The sequence below is a fragment of the Xenopus laevis genome, chromosome 7L (assembly GCF_017654675.1).
Source record: "Xenopus laevis strain J_2021 chromosome 7L, Xenopus_laevis_v10.1, whole genome shotgun sequence".
Taxonomy (NCBI): Eukaryota; Metazoa; Chordata; class Amphibia; order Anura; family Pipidae; genus Xenopus; species Xenopus laevis.
In genome coordinates this window covers 25,518,826-25,545,393 of record NC_054383.1, presented here as the reverse complement: position 1 = coordinate 25,545,393, position 26,568 = coordinate 25,518,826, and the positions used below count along the sequence as shown (strand labels likewise).

Sequence of the window (26,568 nt, the reverse complement as noted above, 5' to 3'; positions counted from 1 at the left end):
TTTGGGGTCAAAGTCATATGTGGCAAGACTTCCCCTTTACTACAAATGATTAAAAGAAAACATTACCCCGACAACTGGTTAAATGCTAAAAAAAATAATAATATTGGATTCTTTTTTTTTAGTATCACTTCAATTGGGCAGATATACTATTATTCAGGGTTTGGCCAAATATCTCATTAGTTGGGAGATGATACATCAATGTAAGAGACACAACTGAAAGTACTTTCCTAGAGCAACGAGCCATTTATTTGATTTTCGTTTTATCACTGTTCTATTCCCCGCAAACTCACATCAAAGAACGGCCGCGTTATGGTTATTGTCTGTTCCTTGGACACAATAAAGATTTCCCAGGCTCTGTCAGGCTGAAAGGAAAGGTTCCCAAGTAATTGCTTTCCTTCACCGCCCCCCCCCCCCATTTGGACTTTCAATTTAAAGGCTGCTGAGAAATAAAAAGCAGATGAAGGAAGGAGGCCTTGTCTCTCTGCGTAAACCTGAGGCTTACTGAACCATTCTGGGCATTCAGGCCTCAAATTTGGGCTCGCATGAAAGACTCTCCCCTGCTCCCTTCCCCCCAAGTGCTCGCTGCATTTTTTAATAGCCCCTTTTATTGCAAGAGGTTAACGTTAATCTGTTTCTCCCACTGTGTTAACCTAAACCAATGGCTGTTAATACGCAAGCTTCACTGCAACCTGAAAGCTTTCAAGGGATGTCAGAGTGGAAGGCTATAAACAGATGAAGATAATGTTACCCGCAAGTAATCTTCACTATGCCCAGATCCGCAGCCACCTGCCCAAAGGGGCTTCCTACTTGCCGCTTGCCAGGGTAAAGGCAGGACGGGGGAATTAAGGGATTTACACGTTCACTTTCAGACACATACCTGCTGCACACTTTAATCTGAACTCTTTAGAACACATGGACATAAAAGGAACAATCATGGAAGGAAAATGTGCTTTTTATGTAGGGTTTATCTTTACTTTATACACAACACTTTATCCTGGAAAAGCCTGGGACAGACGGGTATTTTTGTACCCTCATTTGACCCCAGACCCTGTGCTGCTCCTTACTTAGGGGCAGATTTATCAAGTGTCGAATTTTGAGTTCATGGGAGTTATATTAAACTAATACAAGAGTCCTCTGCACTCAACCCATTATCAATATATTTAAGACAGCGACATTTTGTGGTCACAGCCTCATTGCACCCCCGCCTAATGGTTTTAAAAAATAGTGGTGAGCACAACTTTCCCTTGTTTGTTATAGTTATATTAAACTCCCATGAACTCGAAATTCGACCAACTGCCATTTATTTATTTATTTATTTATTTTGTACTCGGGTGAATAGAATCAACCCGCAAACTCGAATTGTATTCAAATCAAATACGAAACGCGTTTGAATAGAGTTTTTTCTCCAAAATAAAAAAACTCCATTTTTCTGGAAGGCAGCAAACAACTCCAAATTGATCCCAGGACGTCCCCCTTAGGCTAAAACAGCAATTCGGCAGGTTTATGGTGGCGAATAGTCGAATTCGAGTTCTTAAAGGATCAGTGTATGATAAATTTCAAAAATCTAATTCGAATTTTTAAAAGAACTCGAATCAAATTTTAACAATTCCCTAGTCGAATTTGACAGTTTTGACCATAAAAAAAAACTAGAAAATTCTAATTTTCACTTCGACCCTTGATAAATCTGCCCCTTAGTGTTCTTTCTTTTCAGATTAATTTTATTGCGTTTTACAGTAAACAGAAGACTGTTTGACAGAATATAAACAGCTATGGAATCCATTATCTGGAAACCCATTATCCAGAGAGCTCCAAATTAAGGGAAGGCCATCTACCATAGACTGAAGAAAAATTTGAATGCCAATACCCGTATTAAAAGTGGGGTGTTCCCAGGTTTATTGAAGTGCTCAAGACACGCAGGTTATGATCAAACGTTTCGGGACACCTGCTGCCCTTCCTCAAGTGTGTTATGTTGGCTTCTTTATCAAATTTCGGGTTTGGAGTTCCCCTTTAAACTTCAATTTGGGAAAAACAGTAAGAAATAAAAGATGGAAAGCAATTAAATTAATGAATGCCTACTGGAAAGTTCCTTGCAATTACATTATTATGCAAAAATATTTTTGGGGTGGACATCCCCTTTAACCAGTCCCAACTTTGCTGTAGCCACATGACAGGCCTGTGTCCCTATACTTTAACCTCTCCAAGCAGAGATTAAGCAAAGCAATAAAAGGCAATGGCAGATCCCTTGTTTCAAAGAGGTGGTTCACATTTAAGTTAATTCTAATTATGTCATAGAATGGCTAATTCTAAGCAACTTTTCAATAATTCATTTTATTATCTGTTTTTTTTTTTAATTATTTATCTTTTCCTTCTGACTCCAGCTTTCAAATGGGGTCACTGGCCCCATCTAAAAACAAATGCTCTGTAAGGCTACACATTTATTGTTATTGCTACTTTTTTTAATACTTGTCTTTCTATTCAGGCCACTTCCTACTCATATTCCTTTCTCATATTCCAATCAATGCATGGTTGCTAGGGTAATTGAGACACTAGCAACTTGCCAAAATTGCAAACTGGGAGCTGCTGAATAAAAAGCTAACTCAAAAAACACCAATAATAAAAAAAAATGAAATAAAAAGCATACTGGAGGGGGAGGCCAGTGAGTTATCATTTTGTTGCACTGTGCTGAACTATATTCAGAGAAGAGATGCTTCATACAAAATTATTGCATATCATTTTGATCAATTTTCTGCTTGTAATACCACTTCTTACCTGTTTGGCGAAAGGGTGAAAGAGAACTGTGCCGCCAGCTACACTTGCTGCAGATAAAGTATCAAACTTAATGGGCTAATTTATAAATGGCATGACATTGCAAAAAAGGTGTCCTTTTTTAAACAATTATTATTTTTCAAACAATTATTTTTCACTTATTATTTTTCAAGAAAAATAATAAAAACCCTTTGCGTTTTTGGCTGAAGACAACACAAGGAAAGTTTGGTTTCTAACCTAGAAATCTAATATTTTCCTTAATGCACTGACTGTGCTGTTCCCTTTGTAATATGCCCTAGAGACCAAATTAAATACATCTCTCCCTAAAGTGCTGCTCAGGGATCCTCTATTCACTGTTTGTAACCTTATAGCGGACTCAGCCGTGCAATGGAAATATAATCAACAGAAACTCCCCACAAATTAGCTCTTTAAAGAACCCTCATTAGTTGACTGCTGCCTTTATAACAAGGTAACAGGAGGCACAGTGATTTCAGCAACGGAGTCTCCCAAAGCGCTGATCCTTTTTATAAGTGGCACATTTATATAGAGTCCCCCATTCAATCTATACAGCATTGCTGTAGCTGAACTACATACAACTACCAGCATTCCTCAACGGCTAAAGACTATTAAGAAGAGTTAGGAATTGTAGCTGCAGTTTGGCCACTTTCCTTGGAGGCTAAGAATCCCGCATCCTCCACCATTCAGCTCTGGGAGTTATAAATCATAAAAGGAGGGTGCGTTTGCACGTCTCTGATCAAGAGCATCTGTCCCATTAATGAAAACATTCAGTCCACTGAAACATTTATTTAAGCTTACCCTCTGGCTTCCCTTTCATTGGAACAACAAATCAAGGATATTGGGTTTCTTTCTACACTAAAGGTAGAGCAAAACAAAAGTGAACACATCCAATGTCTTCTCCCAACGCAGCACAGTTTGTGTTGCTCACGGCAAAGTCACTGGCAAAGGCCAATGTACCAATGCAGACATGCTACAAGCCAGTACATCATGCAACCTGCAGGCACATAATATAATCTGCTACAGGTATGGGATCAGTTTTATGGAAATCCATTATTTAGAAAGCTCTGAATTACCGGAAGGCAAGCTCCAATAGACTCCATTTTATCCAAATAATCCAAATTTTTATAAATTATTTCCTTTTTCTCTGTAATAAAAACAGTACCTTGTACTGGATCCAAACCAAGATATAATTAATGCTTATTGGTAGCAAAACAAGCCTATTGGGATTATTTAACATTTAAATGATTTTTTTGTAGATTTAGGGTACAAAGATTCAAATTACAGAAAGATCTGTTATCTGGAAAACCCCAGCATTCTGGATATATGGGTCACTTGACTGCAACAATACACACAGTATGAACAGTCATTGCAGGCTACAGTTTATACACCAACAGCACACTTGCAAAGAGGGCATAACCTAGACCCAGAGGCTTCTATGGGGTAGTATATACAAAAGTCACAACCAACCTGTAGCATACCTCCCAACATTTTGGAATTAAAAAGATGGACAAAAAGTTGCCGCAGCGAAATTTTTTGACCACGCACATTTTTGTGGCCACACCCTGTAATTACCTTGTCCATTTTACCAAAATTTGGTAGGTTATGAAAGTTTGAACATATTTCTGTGTTTTTTTCAGTTTTATTACAGTTTTGCTAATGAAGTTGAATTGCCCGAAGGGACCTGTTATCTTATTTTGTTACAATTACTTATTTCCTTATCTTGAAATTGTTACAAAAGTATCTTATCTGCTGCTGTTAGAAACTTTGTTTCTTTTTCTGGCTGTTCAGTGCAGTGAAAAACTGGCATTTTCAGTACAAATGAGGGACTGCAGGTTGAGCCGTCAAAAGAGGGACTGTCCCTCTAAAAACGGGACAGTTGGGAGCTATGCTGTAGCCTTTGTGACAGGGTGTTTGGGAAACACTACTGTCTTAGAGCAAAAGGCACATAAAAGAGTGCATTTAAACTGCATTGTATGTGCTGCAAAGGAATATTTGGCTCAGGTAGGGTTAATATTCCCTCTCAGCCAGGTAATTAAGTGGCAGCTGAGAGAGGATCTACCTGGCAATGAAAAAGGGCTGTGTGAGCACAGTTCAGGGCTCTCCAGGGAAGTGAGGGGCTGTGAGAGACAGAGCTGGGCAGAAGGGTCTTTTCTGCCAGCAAGAGAGTTCCAGAGCTTGGAGCCTAAATCCCTTGTGGGGGAAAGAAAGAGAAAAGGACTGGCAGAGGCTAGTGAGTCTGAGTCCCAGGAGGGGAAGCCAGCAGGGCTGAGTGTGAAGCCCAATACTTCAAGGTGCATGAGGGTGAGAGTTTCCCTTGATGGTGAGCGACCAGAGGGGGGAAAACCCTGAATGTTTTGCAGTGTATTTACTGAACTGTACCCTGCATGTTCTACAGTGAAGTTGAACTGTAACCTGAACATTTTTCTGTTGCCTTTTCGTTGGAATTCCCAGTGCTTAATAAACCTGTGTTTTTTGTCTGAAGCCTTGGTGTCCCTGTCTCTAAGCTCAAAAATCCTACGCTACCTGCCTACCAAACGCTAATTCCCCCATAAAAGTGCATGTGCAGGCCAGTGGCATGTCACACCTTTCAGATTCCACCTGTCTGTGCTCAGCAACAGAATAATTAGTGGCAATGCCCTAGACATGCCCGATTTTCCACCATGTCTCCTATATATTTTCACATATCCCCCCACATCAATAAATCCACATCAATTAATCCACATCAATAAATCCGTGAGTACCTCCAGTATTTCTAACTATTTAAAAAAGCCAGGGAGAAGCATCCGGGATTTGGTGTGAAATTTGGTGAGTTCGATGCTACTATTGATGTGCCGTAGCCGACTGCCTCCGATTATCTCACATTATATAGTTGCACCTGGATGTTATTAGATATCCATAAGACAAAACAAACATATTACAAAGAAGCCAATCGTGCCTTTTGATGTGTAATGACATGTACGGTCAAGTGTACGACCTCTGCATCTCAACCGAAAGAATCGTCTTTGGTCCTTTATGGATCAGTGACAAGAAAGGGAAAACTAATCTCTGCCTCCATAGAGGGAGGGAGAAATGTGGCAAACTATAAGCGGATCACATTGCATCTCAGTCACTGGCAAATGAGCTTCTTGTGTGCAACTAATATAATTTGATTTAATCTGCATCTGAGTATTTTGGTGTATCCAGTTACAAACAGAGTTTTCCCACAAAAGCATTTACATTAAAACTCCAAGCAGCTTTGATAGCAAGTTGTTTAGTACGTCCACAATGCAGCAAGCAAAGTGCAATTTCGAGCACAATCACCATATTTTCATCCACCCACAATGCAGTGTTTTCCCCCACAATTCCAGTGACACTGCAGTTGCAGGGGGTGATGCAACCACACCAGATTTGCCAAAATTAAAATACAACACAATATTAAGAAAAAAAACAACGGTCCATCTAGTGTCACTCCCAGTGATCACAGGTAAAGTGGTTGTACCATGTTAGCCAGTCACAGGGCAAAAAAATAACAAAAAAGGTAGTATAAAGGTGATACCTTTATTAACTAACTAAGATAATCATAGCAAGCTTTCAGAACATTTTAGCTCCTTTGAAACGAACAATCTTTCCTGAAAATATTGTTATTGTAACGTCTATGGCCACCTTTAGGCTTGTGACACACGGGCAGATTCGGGGAGATTTAGTCACCTGGCAACTAATCGCCTCTTCTTCTGGGCGACAATCTCCCAAACTGTCTTTGCGTGTCTTCCCATCCGCTATAATGAAAAGTCGCCTGCGCTAAAGCACATGCAGAGCTTCGTTTTCCAAAGTCACCCGAAGTTTTCTTGTGAGGCAACTTTGGAAAACGAAGCACCGTGTGTGCTTTAGCGCAGGCGACTTTTTATTATAGCGGACGGGAAGACACGCAAAGGCAGTTCGGGGAGATTGTCGAATCTGTTATCCCAAAGAGGTAAGTATTTATAATACTTCTATGACTTTTTGGTGTTCTCAAGATAATGTAGCGCAGATGTCCCTTATACATAATGAAACAAGGGTGGTCTTGTCCCACAGAGAGTGATGTGGAATGTGAATGTTTGGTGACAAACGCTTGGGGTGATAAAACACAATGTGCAACCAAAAGTGCACCTGAAATCAGGGACAAAAGAGAAAATAGTAATAGTAACACATTGTGACTCTTGAGCTTTTGTCAGACACCAGTGATGATGATATGGCAGTCATACAAATAATATGAAAGTGGATGTGGGGGGAGGGGGAATTTTTAATGGAGTACAGTTTACAAAGGTGCTTTACTCTACTACATATGTCTTTTATGAGTAAAAAACACCTAAATTGTACTGATATAGGGTCTGTTATCCAGAAAGCTCCAAACTACAGGAAGGCCGTCTCTTTTAGACTCGGTTTTATCCACATTTTTAAGAAAGATTTCCTTTTTCTCTGTAAAAATAAAACAGCACCTTGTACTTTATCCAAACTAAGAAATTATTAAGCCTTACTGGAATCAAAACCAGCCTATTGGGTTTATTTAATATTTACATGACTTTCTAGTAGACGTAAGGTATGAAAATCCAAATGACAGAAAAATCCCTTATGCAGATCAACTCAGGTCCCAAGCATTCTGGATAACAGGTCCCATACCAGTACCATTATTACTATCATTTATTTATAAAGAACCAACATAGGTATACATCGAAAAATACAGATTACATACAAATATAGCCAAAATACAGAAGATACAAAGGGCCCTGCTCAATACAGATAACAAGTAAAAAAAGAAGGGGTATGAGATACTAGTTGTCTAAGGCTAAGGCCACACTAGGCGAAAGCGCGGCGATTTGACTCGCGGCGACTTTTAGCCGCAATCGCTGTGGAAACTTTTGCGCTGGCGTCTATGGGGAATCGCCAGCGTAAAAACATACGCGGCGATCTTTTTTCTATTGTCGCTCGAAATCGCCTCGCTAGGCGATTTCGAGCGACAATAGAAAAAAGATCGCCGCGTGTGTTTTTACGCTGGCGATTTTACGCGATTCCCCATAGACGCCAGCGCAAAAGTTTCCACAGCGATTGCGGCTTAAAAGTCGCGGCGAAAAGTCGCCGCGAGTCAAATCGCCGCGCTATCGCCTAGTGTGGCCTTAGCCTAAGCAAAGCGACCCGATATTTCCATTGAGTTTAGATAACAATACCTAACTCGCCTTGTCAGCTGATTTCAAAGAAAGGAAAGATATACAGTAGGTGCCAATGTAAGCAGAGGATTAGTTATATCTTAGCTGGGATCAAGTACAAGGCACTGTTTTATTATTACAGAGAAATAGGAAATTTAAGAAGAAGAAAAAAAGATTTGATGGTATCTATGGGAGATGTTCTTCCTGTAATTCAGTGCGTTCTGGATAACGGGTTACCGAATAAAGGACTCTATACCTGTATACTAATTTGAACGTATTACCTAGTATGACATTGGACAGCAGAATTAAGCCAGTGCACCCAGAGTAAAACATCTATGTCTGAAAAAAGGGGAAAAAAATCAGTGTGCAAAGTATAATATTTCCCTTTTAGTGTACAGGTATGGGATCCGTTATCCGGAAACCCGTTATTCAGAAAGTTCCGAATTACGGAAAGGCCGTCTCCCGTAGACTCCATTATAATCAAATAATTCAAAATTTTAAAAATGATTTCCTTTTTCTCTGTAATAATAGAACAGTAGCTTGTACTTGATCCCAACTAAGATTAATTAATGCTTATTGGAAGTAAAACCAGCTTATTGGGTTTATTAAATGTTTACATGATTTTCTAGTAGACTTAAGGTGTGAAGATCCAAATTACAGAAAGACCCGTTATACGGAAAGCCCCAGGTCCTGATGATTCCAGATATTAGGTCCAATACCTGTATAGCCAGACACAAACATGTAACAATGTGTGTAATGATAATTGTGTGCCCTAAAATGTTTATACACAAGGATAATGATTAGCCCAGTGCCCCCCTTCCACACGCTCCCTATGTAGTCACACTGGTCACTGACCCAAAAGACTGGCTTGTAGGCATATGGCCTGTTCTCTCTGTGTAACAAGCAGGAGTTGCAGGGCAGTAATCAAATATTTTACCTGTTTGCTTTGGTACATCCTGCGGTGTGACAGCAAATTGTGTGAGAATCTCACAGTCTGGAAGCCGAAACATTGGTTGTGTTAAACATGAATGAAAGTAACTGGATCAAATGGTTCATACCATGAATGTTACATTACAACATTGGTTTATTTGTTTCCTGTAACAGTCACTGGAAAATCACCACTTAGGGATGGCAGGTTTACTTAGCTGCAGCCTTGGGGTTTGGCATTCTCCGTCATGCTTTATCTAACCAATAATTTCATGTTCTGTACTGCAAAGTATTCTGGAGCTGATTATTTCATATACACAGAATGTTGGAAAGCAGTACAGTGATAGTGTCATCTTTTGGCTGGAACAATTACAAACTGGTGAATGGTCTCCTACAAAGGACTTCCTTTAGTGCTCGCAGAACCCAGGGCAAGAATTAATGCGACCCATTTTTTAAAACCTACCAGTGAAATGTTGAACAGCTACAACTCTAAGCCATCCAATCTCTCATGACAGCCTTTAACCCCATGGGCTTCCCACTACTACTATAGGCACCATCTCTCCCTACTACCTGCTATCCCACAGCCACAGTCCCTTCCCAGAGACTATTATACCCACTGCTACTATAGGCACAACCTCTCCCTACTATACCTGCTATCCCACAGCCTCAGTCCCTTTCCAGAGGATATTATCCCACTGACTATTATCCCAATGCTACTATAGACACCATCTCTCCCTACTATACCTGCTATCCAGGCCTGGACTGGAAGTCAAAATAGGCCCTCTCATTCCAAGTACACAGAGGCCCAAACAGCCTCCTACCAGCCCAAACAGTCCCCTACCAGCCCACTATATGGTAACTTTCTATGGAGCCATACAGCAGCCCCTCTGGCATTTGCCAGAACCCACAGATTGCCAGTCCGGGCCTGCTGCTATCCCACAGTCACACTCCCTTCCCAGAGACTATTATCCCACTGCTACTATAGGCACCATCTCTCCCTACTATACCTGCTATCCCACAGTCACACTCCCTTCCCAGAGACTATTATCCCACTGCTACTATAGGCACCATCTCTCCCTACTATACCTGCTATCCCACAGTCACACTCCCTTCCCAGAGACTATTATCCCACTGTTACTATAGACACCATCTCTCCCTACTATACCTGCTATCCCACAGCCACAGTCCCTTCCCAGAGACTATTATCCCACTGTTACTATAGCCATCATTTCTCCCTACTATACCTGCTATCCCACAGCCACAGCTACTATTACCCCACTGCTACTATAGGCACCATCTCTCCCTACTATACCTGATGTCCCACATCCACAGTCCCTTCCCAGAGACTATTATCCCACTGTTACTATAGGCACAATCTCTACCTACTATACCTTATGTCCCACATCCACAGTCCCTTCCCAGAGACTATTATCCCACTGTTACTATAGACACCATCTCTCCCTACTATACCTGCTATCCCACAGCCACAGTCCCTTCCCAGAGACTATTATCCCCACTGCTACTATAGGCACCATCTCTACCTACTATACCTGCTATCCCACAGCCAAATTCATCCATTCTACAAACTGTTTCTCTAGGGGCCCACATAATACGTGAGCTTGCAGGTATTGTATCCAGTCTCATCTGATTCTGAGCCAGTTGGGAAGGGGGCTAAGATGTTGGCCCCATACTGAAGACGAAAGCCAGTTGTCAGAGAAAAATACACTGCAGCAACCCCTAGGACAGACAAAACGAATCTGCAATGCAAATACATTGGATCAAAAGGGTAAACATTAAGTCATTTATATACGTCTATTAACATGCAATCACTTCAGCTCTAATAACTCTGCTTTTCCACATAATAAATACTGGTGTCAATCACATTCAATTTGACCAGAACTACAAAAAAAAAAGCATTCTGACATGATAAGAATGATGTATAATGATGTATAATCTGCATAAAATGTGTGGTAAAATATGCTGGTGCTATATTAATAAAGAAGAATATTAATGATCTTGGCAGGCTAATGTTATATACAATGAAACTTCTGTTTTAAATACCTTGATTTTAAGTTTTCCCACATTTTACACAATTTTTTCATAGTCCAACTAATATAAAATAAATGCATTTCCCTTATTTTACATTGTTTTTTAAAGTGTAGGTTCTACTGTGTGCAAATATTCTGCGTGCTCTACTTAAATTAAATGGGTGGTTTACCTTTAAGTTAACTTTTAGTATGTTATATAATAGCTAATTCTAAGCAAATATTTAATTGGCCCTCATTTTATCTTTTTTATTGTTTTTAAATTTTTTGCCTTCTTCTAAATATTTCCAGCTTTGAAATGGGGGTCACTGACCCCATCTAAAAACAAATGCTCTTTAAGGCTTCAAATGTATTGTTATTGCTACTTTTTTTATTACTGACCTTTTCTATTCAGGACCTCTCCTATTCATATTCCAGTCTATTATTCAAATCAATGCATGGTTGTTATGGTAATTTGGACCCTAGCGACTAAAGTGCTAATATTGCAAACTGGAGAGAGCTTCTGAGCAAAAAGCTAAATAACTCGAAAACCACAAATAATAAAAAGCAAAACCCAATTGCAAATTGTCTCAGAACAGCACTCTCTTTGTCATATTAACTGTTAATTTAAAGGTGAACAACCCCTTAAATAGACAAGATCCACATCGTTCCCAAGCCCAGTAACCCTATGGACACCATGAATTTAAGGTCAGTGCATTTACACTGTAATATGAAATATATCTATCATGGGTTCCCTAATAAAACACTATACAGGGAAGAAAAAACAAGACATGAAACAGGATGGAAAAAACATTCTGTGATTTTTTTTTTTTTTACAGTTTTATTTTGCCATAAAGAAAAACTACTGGTGTGAAGGGGCCATTAATAGGTAATCAGTTCAAAACCAGTTCATTAGCTGTGTCCATTAGATAAATGAGTTGTTGGAGTAAATGAAAGAGGAAGGGAAACTCCAAATTTGCAGCTATGTGTGAGCTTGTAGCAACAGGCAAGGGCAAGTAAATACCTACACATGCTGGCAGACTGATGAAAGTCCTGTCCTTGTAATGCATGACTACAAATGGACACTCTCCATTCTTCTGGGGGGGAAAGAGAATCACTAGGCATATTATAGAAAGTATAAAGTGCAAACAACACAGAATAAGATAAGGATAAAGACGAAAATGGGCCCCATGGCATATGGGCCCCCTCCCCACTCGTTTTTCAGACACATATGGGGTTTGTCTTCATGTTGCACCACCAGTACTGAAGCCACAACCTACAACCATGAGCTCCACACTCTCTGTTCCATCTATGTCAGGGTGTTGTAGCAAGCATGGGGCCCATGTATTGATGGGGCTCAATGTATTAACCGGACTGCTTGAGACCTGGGGTTTTCCAGATAAGGGGTCATTCTGTAATTTACATCTCCATACCATAAGTCAACTACAAATCATTTAAACATTAAATAAACCCAACAGGACTGTTTTGCCTCTAATCAGGATGAATTATATCTTAGTTAGGATCAAGTACAACCCCAGGGGTTTGAAACCAATATTTGTTTTGGGCAACCTCACCAAAGGTGGCCATACACAGAGAGATCTGCTCATTTGGCAATGTCACCAGACGAGCGGCTTTCTCCTCGATTTGCCCGCTTTGAGAAGAGCGATATTGGGCTGATCTGATTGTGGGCCCTACGGCCCAACGATTGAATCATAATAAAAGTTATATGGGAGGTTGGTTCGCGGTACCGCATCAAAAACAGAAGCAGTCCGCGATCCGATGGGATTTTTACCCATGCTTGAACGACATCTGCCCGATCAGGCAAGATATCAACTGGGGACGCCCCATACACAGGCCAATAAGGTGCCGACTCGTTCTCTCGGTAGCTTTTATCAGCCCATGTATGGCCACCATAAGATAGGGTACTGGTACCACTTAATCAGTCCTGAGAATGTATTGTAGGGCAAAAAAATGGTACAAATAATCCCAATTACACACAGTCATTAACTGGCACTTTATTGCACAAAGTGTCACTCCAGACCTTTACAGCACTCAGGATGGGGGGGTATTGAAAGCAAAGGATATGACAGGATAGTGACAAGTGGGGCTGCATTCAACTGGGTACAATCAAAAGGTGATTTCACTACTTCCAGAAGGTGTATATGTAGCTCAAATTGGAGTGTTTCTAGTACCCCCAAAGCCAGGATAAAGAAAAGGCAGTGAGGCAGGCATAACGGAGCAATAGGCAAGGAGTTCTCACCTCTAGGGCAAGATGAAAAGGATCAGAGTTGACTGACCCTCTCTGCCAAAGATTAGAAACTAATATAGAAACCAATATATACAAGTATGGGACCTGTTATTCAGAATGCTTGGGACCCGTTATCCAGAATGCTTGGGACCTGGCGGCCTTTCCATAATTTGGATCTCTATACCTAAGGTCTACTAGAGAATCATATAAAGATTAAATAAACCCAATAGGCTGGTTTTGCCTCCAATAAGGATTAACTATATCTTAGTTTGGATCAAGTACAAGGTACTGTTTTATTACAGAGAAAAAGGAAATCATTTTTAAAAATTTGTATTATTTGGATAAAATGGGAGTCTATGAGAGGCGGCCTTTCCGTAATTTGGAACTTTCTGGATAACGGGTTTCTGGATAAGGGATACCTGTACTTAATCCCAACAATTTCTGTCACCGTATGTACCCCATACAGAGTTCATACAGATCTTTAAAGAGACTATAGATCAGGGATTAACAAAATGTCAGCGAGTCAGATTTGGGACCCAAGAATTGCTTTAGAATACCGTAAACTATTGTCTTTTGTAGAAAACAAATTACTTTATTAAGAGGAGACATCATAAACAGCACGGGGACCCAATTTTGGGCGCAGGCCCACAGGTTAACCACACTCTATAGATTTATACATTTATATTAAGCCAGTGAAGCTCTGTACCATGCAAAGGGAGAAAAGAGAAATACTCTGCCATGTTCCAGCATTTTCCCCTTTAAATAAAGGTTTTTTAGGACAATAAAAGCCATAATTTTTCCCCACTCTTTGTGTGTGTGTGTAATACTGCAGCTGCTGTACAAACTCTTGCACAGAACAGGACTGTGTACAAAATGTATAGTTCCAGAGCAAATTACAGATCAGTTTACACTCTGAATTATGGTTCTCCCTTGACAGTGCCGTCAGAGTTGGCCTTTAATGGCTCTATCCTTATCAACATCAGCATTGATTTATATACACAGCTTTATATTCATTTATAATGATCAGGGGTCTTACGATAAATTAACAAACAAGGGTTTCAAAATAAAGGTGTGATCAGAGGGCCCTTCTCACAAGCGCACACAATTTAAAGGCTCTTTGGGTGCTACTGAGACTACAGCTGGAAAGGGAAGAATTAAAGCCAGGTCACTCCGAAAAAGTGCTAATAAATTGTCCGACTGTGTCTCCTAGGGCCCATCAGGGACCCTCATATAAAGGGCCCATAATATGGCTCTATGGTGTGCAGTTCTCCCTATGACTGTATGGGTTTTCTTAAAGGATTGGGTTTTCCACATTCTAAAAAGAGGTTAATTGGCTCCTAATAAAAGGGATCACAGTGCGTGTGAATGTGAGACACCATAGACTGTAAGCTCCACTGGGGCAGAGACTGATGACAGTGCCATATAGATAAAGGAAAATAACTTTCTTCCCTGTCCTTTTTTCAGCTTTTAAGGAAATAAATAGAACATAAAACCTACTAAGAAATATGTTTCCCTTTAATGTTCCCTACAGCCTACTTTGATGCTTTATCATGAAGCATCTTCAGCTCATTTATTAAACAAAGCCCAGTGATCGGAAGCATGTTCTGCAATAAATCTCCTGCCTCAAAGGTAGAGGAAGCCGGATGGCAAGGTAATGGGGAGTCTATTAACGGGAAGCCTGTCAGCCTTTATTTGCTCGCTCTTCCTGCATGGCTGACTTCCAATTAGAGACGAGTTCAGAGCAGTGTTTAGGAACAGGGGTAGCAGGCTAGGAACTAAGAACAGCTCAGTGGAAAGAGTAAGAGTTGCCAGGAGAGGGGAAAGAACAAGTCGAGCGTTGAATCAGACTGTCACGGGCTCGCAGGCACATTCGGCTGATACAAAGCAATCCAAGGGGACCTGTTATTTCCAAGCTAAATTTAGGAGTGCACCATAATCCTGCTAAGGCACAAAGAAAAGGTTCATATATGGGCTAATGCAAGAAGAAAAGGTTCATTAAAAAAACATATCACCGTGCCCATAAGAACATGAGTAGTGTCTTCCATGCTCAAGCACCCACCATTCTAGAGCTGTTTCCAAACAACATCTGGAGACCCAAGGTTAAGAAAAGGGGCCATGGGATTTGGGACAGGTGCATTTGGATGAACTGAATTTGCAACTAACAGCAGCTGGTAAAGGATCCTGGGAGATATAGTTCTGCCACAGATGGAGAGGCACCAATTGTAACATAATTAGGGATGCTGAATACCAAACTGAATCCTAATTTGCATACGCAAATTAGGGGTGGGAAGGGAAAAATAATTTTTACTTCCTTGTTTTGAGACAAAAGGTTATGCGATTTCCCTCCCCGCCCCTAATTTGCATATGTCAATTAGGATTCAGTTCGGCCAGAGAGAAGGATTCGGCCGAATCCCGAACCGAATCCTGGATTCGGTGCATCCCTAAACATAATACTTTTTTATTTAGCTTTAAAGAGGTTGTTCACCTTCTGACACTTTTTTCAGCTCAGTTGATTGTAGATAGTTCACCAGAAATAAAGACATTTTCCAATTACTTTCTGTTTTCTATGTTTGACTGTTTTACTAATATTGAAGTACAAAGTTTCATTTTTCACCTAAGGCAGCTCGGGAAAGTAATTGAAATAATTAAATGGAAAGAAAATAAAATAAGTCTTTATTTCTGGGGAACAATCTGAAAACAATTGAACTGAAAAAAATGTTTGCCTTATCATTATAATGCTTGCCACTACATAGTGACTACATTCTTGTAGGCCAGTCAAACCCTTATTATCCCCTGGTGGCCCCCGTGCTTGGAGATCTCCTGGTGGGGCCTGTGCTTGGAGATCTCCTGGTGGGGCCCGTGCTTGGATATCTTCTGATGGGGCCTGTTCTTGGAGATCTCATGGTGGGGCCCCATGCTTGGAGATCTCCTGGAAGGGCCCTGTGCTTGGAGACCACCTGGTGGGGACCTGTGCTTGGAGATCTTCTATCAGTCCATCCTTATGTAAACTATGGGCCTATATAACAACCTATATCATTTGGCACTATAAATATTCATATATAAAATGTATCTGAGAGGGCACAAGGTTTCTGTGTCTTTGATGGGCTCTAGAAGACCCAGCTATTTCTTTGCTTGGCTTGTAACATTCCCTTTAGGACAAAAAGTCTCATTACAATTAGTGGTACTGTTACTTTATGACGGATATTATGGATTCAACTACTACTCCCAGCATCTAAAGTTGTCTCCTACCATCAAGTATGTTTCTTTAATAAAGTCATAACTTTACAATAATCTATGTAAGATAACGGCAAGATAAATTCTCTGGATTCATGCGATGGATGTGCATATCAGAGAATAATATTATATCTTATTTCCATGGATGGATTAAAAAACAGAACGAGGCGACACCCTGGCCAATCTGCAAGGACTCCAGTTTCGCAAATGGCAATGCAGCCATGAAATGATTTATGAGTTCTGATTTCTTTGCTTAAGGGGTTGCTTGATCTAATTTGATAGAAAAAGCAGAATTCCTCCCCCATCAGAAAGGCTACAGCTGGGAGTCCTTCCACTCGGCGACTGCTTAGTCCAACGCTTGTGCTGCGAGTGGAAAAAATTATTTGTGGAAAATATAACCCAGGGCTCTGCTGGTCAGAACAGATTTATTTCAACAGTGCTTCCTCTAGTCATATTAACAGGGAATCCTTCCATATAATAACCACACAATATTCAGTATAACTGCTCTGCACTGTCATCTTTGCTACTGTTTTTGGTTTTACATAAATAGAAAAGGCTGAACTCGATGGACGTATGTCTTTTTTCAACTTAACTTAACTTAGTGTTAGTAGTGGTTGGCATGTTATACATTAACTGAATAGCATATATATCTAAACATATCTATATACTTTACATCTATCTAGTAAAAAATAAAGTTAATTTTATTGCCACCATACCAGACGGGTCCACTAAGAGCCCATATATATTTTATCCTTAAGAAAGATCCTAATGAAGACTGAAACGTTGGACTTACAATGTATTTTTTATAAATATAAAAAGATTTTTAAAGGGTTTGTCGGTAGGGCAGCACACTCATCCCCTAAAAAAAAGGCAAAAAAGCCCAGGTGCTGCAGCAAAAACTAATATCAGCATGAAGAACATGGGGCACTCATGGGACTTAATTTAGGTACAAAATTTGAATGGTGTAAGTCAAAGTTTCGGTCCTACACAGAGGACCTTTATGTCTTGATAAAGGTCCTCTGTGTAGGACCGAAACATCGACCATTAAAGTTTTGCACATAAATAAAAGTCCCATGAGTATATGTGTATGTTTTATATATACCGTATATACTCGAGAATAAGCCGTCCCGAGTATAAGCCGAGGTACCTAATTTACCTCCAAAAACTGGGAAAGCTTATTGACTCGAGTATAAGCCGAGGGTGAGAAATGCAGCAGCTTCTGGTAAGTTTCAATCAAAAAATTGAGGGTTTCTGCTCCCATTGGAGGTGCCGGCGTCTCGTTTTTGGATGCCGGCGACCATTCTTGGACGCCGGCAAATATTCTTGGAGACCATTCTTGGACGCCGGCGACTATTCTTGGACGCTGGCGACTATTCTTAGACGCCGGCGACCGTTTTTGCGCTTGACCCGAGTATATGCCGAGGTAGAGTTTTTCAGCATATTTTGGGGGCTGAAAAACTCGGCTTATACTCGAGTATATACGGTAATACATAAGACCCATGAATATCCTGTAAATTATATCCTTATGATGCTTATTGATGTCATCGGTAATAACTGGAGTTTAGTGATTAGTCATTTCTGTCACATGACTCACTGAAACGTGTGTATTATAATAAATTTAGTACCCCTTGTTGCAAAATATGAGGATATTAGAAGTCACCCAGGAGTTCCATGGCCTGTATAGAAAACTATTTTTATATGGTCATGTAACTCCTCTGTAACTTATAATATACTTATAATACACAAAAGCCATGAATATATTGTAAATTGTATCCTTATAAACGGTAAGTACTGATGTCATCAGTTATAAACGGTGAGTAGTGATGTAATTTCTGTCACATGACTCACAGAAAATTGTGTATTAAAATAAAGTACCCCTGTTGCACTTTATTCACTATATATTTTACAAGACACAAAAGTAAACGCAACACAGTGTAGCATTTCAAAGAACATGAAAGCCATACATGAAAGTGAGACTTTGCACACAAAATAAAACTGTAGATTATAATGCATAATGTTCCCCCTACTTAAATTTATAAAGATATCAGAAGTCACCCCGGAGTTATGTGACCTGTATATGGTCACATAACTCCTCTGTGACTTATAATATCTTTATAAATTACAGTAGGGGGTACATTATCCACTATATATATATATATATATATATATATATATATATATATATATATATATATATATATATATATATATATATATATATATATCACAGTCCAGTGAGTATCCGCACTCCAAGGCAAACGTTGTCGTGGCATATATAGCCGGGGTGCACGATTAAAATATATATAATCTTGTATTCAAGAAACCGTCACTCCCATGTAAAAACTTCAATTATTAATTATGTTGTACCAATGTCCAACGTTTCGGTCCTTGTTAGGACCTCTCTCAAGGATGATCCTTAGAGAGAGAGAGAATTTTTTTTTTTAGTTGATTCAGGCGAAAGGTGCAGTATTACCCCACCCCGAACCACCAACCCTTACCAGATCCAATCGCTTTACATATTTGCTCCTCCCACTTTCAACCACCACTTACATCAAAACTCCATCCCCTTTTCCATTTGGCCGGATTCCTTTTCTTTTTTTAAAAAACGCCTACAAACATTTCAGGGTCACTGAGAAACCCAGACATAGATAGAACTGTGAAAGCTGAACCCACTGGCCAACACTATGCAATAATCATTAACTCAGTTATGGAGCATAATAGGATTTGGAACCGTTTTTAGACTTACTTGATATCAAGCTGTCGATGGTCAGACAGAAACGTATTTGTTGCCATTCATTTGTAGCAGATGCTGAAGAAAAACCTATAAAAGAAACAAAAAGCATTAAAACAGTTCTTTATTTATTCTGGTACCCACCAGGTCAGACCTACCCCAGAACGAATTACATTTATATATGTCAAAATTCCTTGGGGCGTATAGTTTGTAACCCATACTTTCCCAGCAGTTCTTTCTTGTAAGGTACTGGATGATCCAGGCAACAGTCACCAAATAGAAGTTGTATGTTTGTGAAATCAGAAAGTTTATACAGAGACAGCCGTAACTCATGAACCAGCACAATATACAGACACAATGTACCCAATGTTGCATTGCAGCTCAACATGCCAACACCTACCTTCTCTCTTCAGTGCTAGTGCCTACTCAGCTAACCGGCCTTCCCCAGATAAATATTCATCTTGCCGAGGGGCTTATACACCTCCCAAAATTCTCATCCTATGTCACATTCTTCCATTCACTCCTATGGATCTCTGGAGGATCAAATTCCAACTCATGTCATTGCATTTGTCACCTCATCTCTATGTATCCTCACACTGCGTCTCCATGCACTTCTCCCATTACCTCCTCGTATGAAGTCCTACAGCTGCACCTGTTCTATTAAATTTGCTCCCCCAAGCCACCAGTAATTATCCCTCTCAACTCCTTCATATAGGGATACTCAGCCTTGCTCTGGATTGTGTGCTTTCTTCCTATAAATACCACCTGAACAACTCAGGCAGGGAAACAGCCTTGTGTTTCCTTTTAGCCTTAGAGTGTAAGCTGCCATGCTGCTACCAAGATATTCTGCATTAAGTGGTTCACCTTTAAAGGGGTTGTTCACCTTTGAGTTAACTTTTAGTATGATGTTGAGAGTGATATTCTGAGACAATTTGCAATTGGAGTTCATTTTTTATTATTTGTGGTTATTTAGCTTTTTATTTGGCAGCTCTCCAGTTTTCGATGTCAGCCATTCAGTTGCCAGGGTCCAAACTACCCTAGCAGCCATGCATTGATTTGAATAAGAGACTGGAATATGAATAGGAGAGGTCTGGATAGAAAGATGAGTAATTGAAATTAGCAATAAAAATAATTTTTTTTTTTTTTAGGGCTTTTGTTTTTAGATGGGGGTCAGTGACCTCATTTGAAAGCAGAAAAGGGTCAGAAGAAGAAGGCGAGTAATTCAAAAACTATTAAAAAGAAAAAAATGAAGGCCAGTTCAAAAGTTGCTTAGAATTGGCCATTCTATAACACACTAAAGTTAACTTAAAGATGAACCACCGTTTAAGTTGACTTTTAGCATGCTGCAGAATGGCCAATTCTTAGCAACATTTCAATTGGTCTTCCTTATTTATTTTTTTATAGTTTTTTTTATTTAGTTGATTTTTTCTTCTGACTCTTTTCAGCAATTTGGAGAGCTGTTGAATAAAAAGCTAAACAATAGTGATGGGCGAATTTGCACCGGATTTCCTCGGTTCCACGAAAATTCGCCGGGGTTAATTGTTTTTGACGCTGGCAACAGTTCCAACGCCGGCAACAGTTCCAACGCCGGCGACAGTTCCCACGCTGGTGACAATTAAACGGATGCCAATTGACTTTAATGTGCGTCAAATGTCGCCGGCATCGTAATTGTCGCCGGAGTCAATTTTGAAGCCAGCAAATTGTCGATGGTATCAAAAGCTGTGTTTCGCGAATATTTCGCTCTTGAATTTCGTGGTGAAACGGGACAAATTCACCCATCACTGCTAAACAACTCAAAACACAAACAAAAAAAATTAAAACCAACTGCAAATTGTCTCAGACAATCGCTCTCTCTACATCATAATAAAAGTTAACTTAAAGGCGAACAACCTCTTTAAAACACCAGAAAGGGTAGGGGATACTTCATTGGTTTGTAACAAGGAATAGTCAAAGTGATTATTTTGCTGAAGGTGCTACATTGTGATTAGATTGTGCTTAGTAGCAACCATTTATTCATGCATAAAAAAAAGTGTTATGACCAACTTGCCACTAGGTGGAGCTGATAACGTTGGTTACCTATATAGGCAGTTAAATAAAGATTTCTCATCAGTTCTACTGTAACGTTCACCGATGGCAGGATCCTAAATGGTCTGCTTTATGAATCTCCAAATATAGCTTAATTAACTGCCTGCATTCAAATTGGCAAGATTTTTTCAAGATCTAAGGGGTTATTTACAGATCCCAGAGGCACAAGAGCTTCCCCCATTAGTGCTAACTGGGAAAACTGGGTAAGTTCACACTGGGCGATTAGGGGAAATATACTAATTGCCTTTTCTTTGGGGCGACAAATCTCCCCGAACTGCTTCCCCCTGTCTTCAGACTGCTAGAATGAGAAATCGCCTGTGGCATGGCACTTGCGGCAATTAGTTTTCTGAAGTCGCCCGAAGTTGCCTCACGAGCAAACTTTGGGCGACTTCAGAAAATGAAGCGCCGCAAGTGCCATGCCGCAGGCGATTTCTCATTCTAGCAGGAGAAAGACAGGGGGAAGCAGTTCAGGGAGATTAGTCAACCGAAATAAGAGGCGATTAGTCACCAGGCGACTAAATCTCCCCGAATCCCCAGTGTGACCTTACACTTAGATCAGGTGAGGCAGGTGGTAACTCCAATGCCACCTCAATCTCCTGCCGCTCCCAAATTTGTGTGTCTGAATGAGGTGAAAGTCAGGGGACAGGTAGGGAGTAGGAAGGAGGACACCTATGTGCCTTCCCCTATCCACCCCTCTTGGACAGAGACCTGTGCAACAATCAGTGATAACTACAGTATTTGGTAATAATAAGTTACATCTTGAAAGAATATTTCTCTAATTCCAGCAAAAATATATATATATATACACACACACACACACCATTTTTCATTAAGAATCCGCACTCTCAGGACTTATAAAGTAAAATAATCATTTATTCTGTAAGTTCTGTAAATAAACGATTATTTTACTTTATAAGTCCAGAGAGTGCGGATTCTTCATGAAGTATGGTGTAAACTTTGATGCTTCTGCACCCAGGCAAACATACTGATTTTGTCGAGAGTGCTGGTAGCCCTTTGGAATATATATATATATATATATATATATATATATATATATATATATATATATATATATATATATATATATATATATATATATATATATATATATATATATATATATATATACTGTATATATATATATATATATATATATATATATATACTGTATATATATATATATATATATATATATATATATATACATATATATATATAACAGTAGAGCTGCTGAATAAAAAGCTAAATAAATCAAAAACCACAAAATAATATTAAATGAAAACCAATTGCAAATTGTCTCAGAATATCACTCTCTACATCATACTTAACGTTAACTCAAAGATGAACAACCCCTTTAAAGCATATCTTTTGGAAAATTCTACAATTGTGTAAAAAAGTTTTACTGTGTATTAAAATTTCCTGTATAAATGGCAAGTTTAAAACAAGTACATGTTGCCGGATTCCCAAACTGTTCTACAGGAATGAAGTGCCATCAAGTGGTCATTTGTGGAACTGGCAGCATTTTTTCAATATAAATCTCACATCATTACCATATGAAAGAATTTCTTTGCTAGTACACAATGTTAGGGAAAGCGGAGTGGTGTGTATTTTATTTTACACCACCCGAACACCAGATTTAACACGCGTAATCCATTAAAGTGAATGGGATACATTTGGAGAGAAAGACGAAAATAAATGCTGCAAAAATGTGATGGATGAACACCGTTTTCCCTATCATTTTTAAACGACTGCTTCCATTTATACACAATATTTACACAGGGGTACAGTATGCTGTTCCTGAAAATCAATACACAGCTTGATAAATGCAATTTTTTTCCCTGTAATGCCTGGTGACGTGTGATGCATTTTGGTGCCAGTTTCTTTACACAGCATGATAAATACGCCCCTAAATGTGACCCCATGTTTTATATTTTTCAAATATAAATGTTATCTGAATAAATACAAGAAAGGTTAATGGCTACATCCTCCATAATTAAAACTGGCCATCAGATTAATAAAGTTACCCTAAAGAGGCCATTTGAGGTTGACATGCCAGGCCTAAAACCTCCACAGACTTCTTTGTAGGATATTATCTGCCTAGCTACCAAACAACGTTACACAGGTATTGGCTCTGTTATCCAGAAACCCAGAAAGTTCAGAATTACGGAAAGCCGCCTACTAGAGACTTCATTTTATCCAAATAATCCAACATTTTTTAAATCTTTTACTTTTTCTCTGTAATAATAAAACATTACTTTGTACTTGATCCAAACAAAGTTATACTTAATCCTCAATGGAAAAACCAGTCTATTGGATTTATTTAATGTCTACATGATTTTCTAGTAGACTTAGTTGTTGATTTATTTAAGGTTCAAATTTTAATTTTTGTCACAATTCTAATTTTTTTGCACCAAAAGTCACAAATTCAAATAATATTTTTAAAACCTCGAATGTCTGGCATTTGTTAAGCAAAAAAAACTCTGGTGAGGTCATGTAGAAGTCAAGGGGTTTTGTCCTAGGCAAAATTCATATTCGAGATTTTCGAGTTTTTGAACTCAAAATCCAATTTCAGGTTTAAGCTTATTTGAGGTATTCAAGGTTTTTAAGCCTATAAACTCGAAAAATTTGAGTTTTTTTCACAACTGCATTCAATCAAGTTTTTTGCATTCAGATTTTTTTCACAAATAAGCAAACATTCTGGATAAAAGGTCCCATACCTGTATATGGGTTATCTTGGAAATGTTGGAGCGCACAGGTCTACTGCTAGTTACTCTACTGAAAGTCTTTATTTGATTGGTTGGCTGTAGGATACCCAGTCAAGCACTGTTGAACTGTTAAGGTGGCCATAGACGCACAGATAATATCGTACGAAACAAATTTTTGTCCGATATTCGGTGCGTGTATGGTGTAAAAATAGCCGACCAATATTGGCAGAAGACTTGGATATCGGTTGGCTTGTCGATCGGACTGGACGGAAAGTTTTGATCAGGTGCCTTTGAAGGGATCCAAACATCAGCCATTGTTAGTGCTGAATCGTCAAATACAGGTAGAATTCTATTGTTTCTTCCCGTATATCTATCTGTATATCTGACGATTCAGCTCTACACGTGTGTATTGAAACAAACGATCTTTCTTGGAAATATCTTTTCCAAGAAAGATCGTAATTGTTACGTCTATGGCCACCTTTAGTTTGCACAGTCAAAAGCTAAAAGAATGGCTTATTATTTGGCATCTTATACTCTTCCGCACATAGCTGCCACTGAGAGATGCACTGAGCAATAACCCCTGCTTGGACCCACCAAAAATCAGTTCTCCTAGTCTAGTGCAGTGGTTTCCAAACTATGGGACTTGCCAGTCATGGTGGGGCCAAGATTGGGGAGTGAGTTGGCTTGGCCTGTAGACCAGTTAAGGTGAAATTTAGTGAGAATACGGACTTGGGATCTACATATAGTCCAACTTGAAGGTCATTTGTAGGTGAAGTCATATGATCTACCAACATATAGGGCTGAAAAAAAAATGGACCTCAGAGCTTGAACCTAAAAATGTTCAACAACCACTAATCTCGAGACTGTAAATGAAACCAAAACAATACATATTCATGACTGTACCTAAAAGGAAACCATTTAAACATGCACACATCTTCACCCTGACCAGCCAGCTAATAATCCTGGAGAAGAACATACATTCTAACTGGTTCAAGATGTTGAAATGTGCTTATGTTCTAATAAGTAGCAGACTGGAGGGAGCAGCAACAGTATGGGGACGCTACAAGAAGTACAACCACCCACCCTTTCCCTTAGTCTCCAGATGTTTCATTGCTCTGAAATCTTTCCACACTCTCCTTCTGCTCAATGGCAGCTCTGGGGAAGCCAAGGACTTGCATATCTTTTGCTGCCGAGAAATGTGATAATTGAAGGCAATTTTAATGAAAACTATCTGGAGTGCTGTCACTGGGAAAATACACGTATGCTATGAAGGAGCCCTTGTGGACAGGCTTTATGACGTGCACCCGAATATAAAAGTGAGCTGAGGAATAAGTGTAGTTTAATTGGAATTGTTTGCGAAGCCAAGGATTTGGAAGTATCCAACCTCAGCAACTACAAAACTTCAAAAAATCAAGAGCAGGGAGAGATCAGATTAATAGTGTAAAATGTACAGATCAAGAACGTATATTATTATATATCTAGGGCATTGCCTTCAACACATCCAGAACCTGATGGACTGGTGAGGCAAGCAGCTGCTAAATCATTAGGCTGACATAAAAGGATAGGAGGGGTAGGTGTTTGCTGGGAACGCAGAAGACCAATTTTCCACCAGGCAGTCTGGAAAGTTGCTTCACTTACCCAGACACTACAAACTCCTGGTTTGGCTATTCTATACAAGATATACAAGAGAGGGAAGAATATGGAACACCCTGTTATTGACACTAAAATAATAAAGAGGCACAATGTCGATTACATGGCAATATAGGATTTGCCAGAATGGGTTCCAAAAAATTCTCTATGAACTGTATTCTAAACTGTTCCCATATGTTCCCTACTGTTTCATTTCCTTCAAATGCGTTTTGTACATGTTTAAATAAAAGTATGGCTAATAGGCTGCGCTTACACATGTTATAATAGAGGCAGATTTTATCCTATTGGGATTTTTTTTTAACCTCGAAAATGGGCTCTTAGAATTTCTCAGAGTTGCCAAAATTGGTCTGTCATTACTGATCTCCACTGGGTTTCAGAATGAATATTTATTAGTACATGGACTGTGATATTCCATGACAACCTGTAACTGGCCCTTGGTTTTTTAATTACCAGTTTTAAAAGTCTCCAGCTCTCAAGGTTGCAATTTCAACTTCTACATCAGTGATCCCCAACCAGTGGCTCGTGAGCAAAAGGTTCCTCACCAACCCCTTGGATATTGCACCCAGTGACCTCAAAGCAGGTGCTTATTTTTGAATTCTTGCTTTGGGGGCAATTTTTGGTTTGCGTAAAAAACAGGTGCATTGCCAAACATTTTTTCTTACTTGTGTTGCTCCCCAACTCTATTTACATCTGAATGTGGTTCAAGGGTGAAAAGGGTTGGGGACCCCTATGCTACAGCTATGGTGCGTTTTGTCCAAAAATGCAATCTGGACAAAAACAGCAGTTCCACCTGTCATCACTCCAAATAATAATGAAGTTCAAATATTTTGGTGCTGATGTCACTGATTCCAGTAGGGTTCTTTTCATTCACTATTATTATGAGCAATGGCAGAGAAGGACATTTTGCCTCTTGCTTGCAGATGGCAGTGGAAGGCAAACCATCTACTTTGTATTGCCAACGATTTATAGTAGGCTGTCCTATCATGCAGACTTGTATATATGAGATGGTGAGACTCCTTGA

At 39.5% G+C, this 26,568-nt stretch overlaps 1 protein-coding gene across 2 annotated transcripts in view; it reads right to left on the bottom strand.

Annotated features, from left to right (window-relative positions):
- The window catches only part of lzts2.L (leucine zipper, putative tumor suppressor 2 L homeolog), a 110,332-nt gene that overhangs the window by 58,470 nt on the left and 25,294 nt on the right, over positions 1 to 26,568 (bottom strand). For both annotated transcript variants that reach the window (XM_041568699.1, XM_018225234.2), the window contains one exon: positions 19,123 to 19,197. The gene's annotated coding sequence lies outside the window, so the exon portion shown is untranslated. The remainder of the gene's footprint in view (positions 1 to 19,122; positions 19,198 to 26,568) is intronic.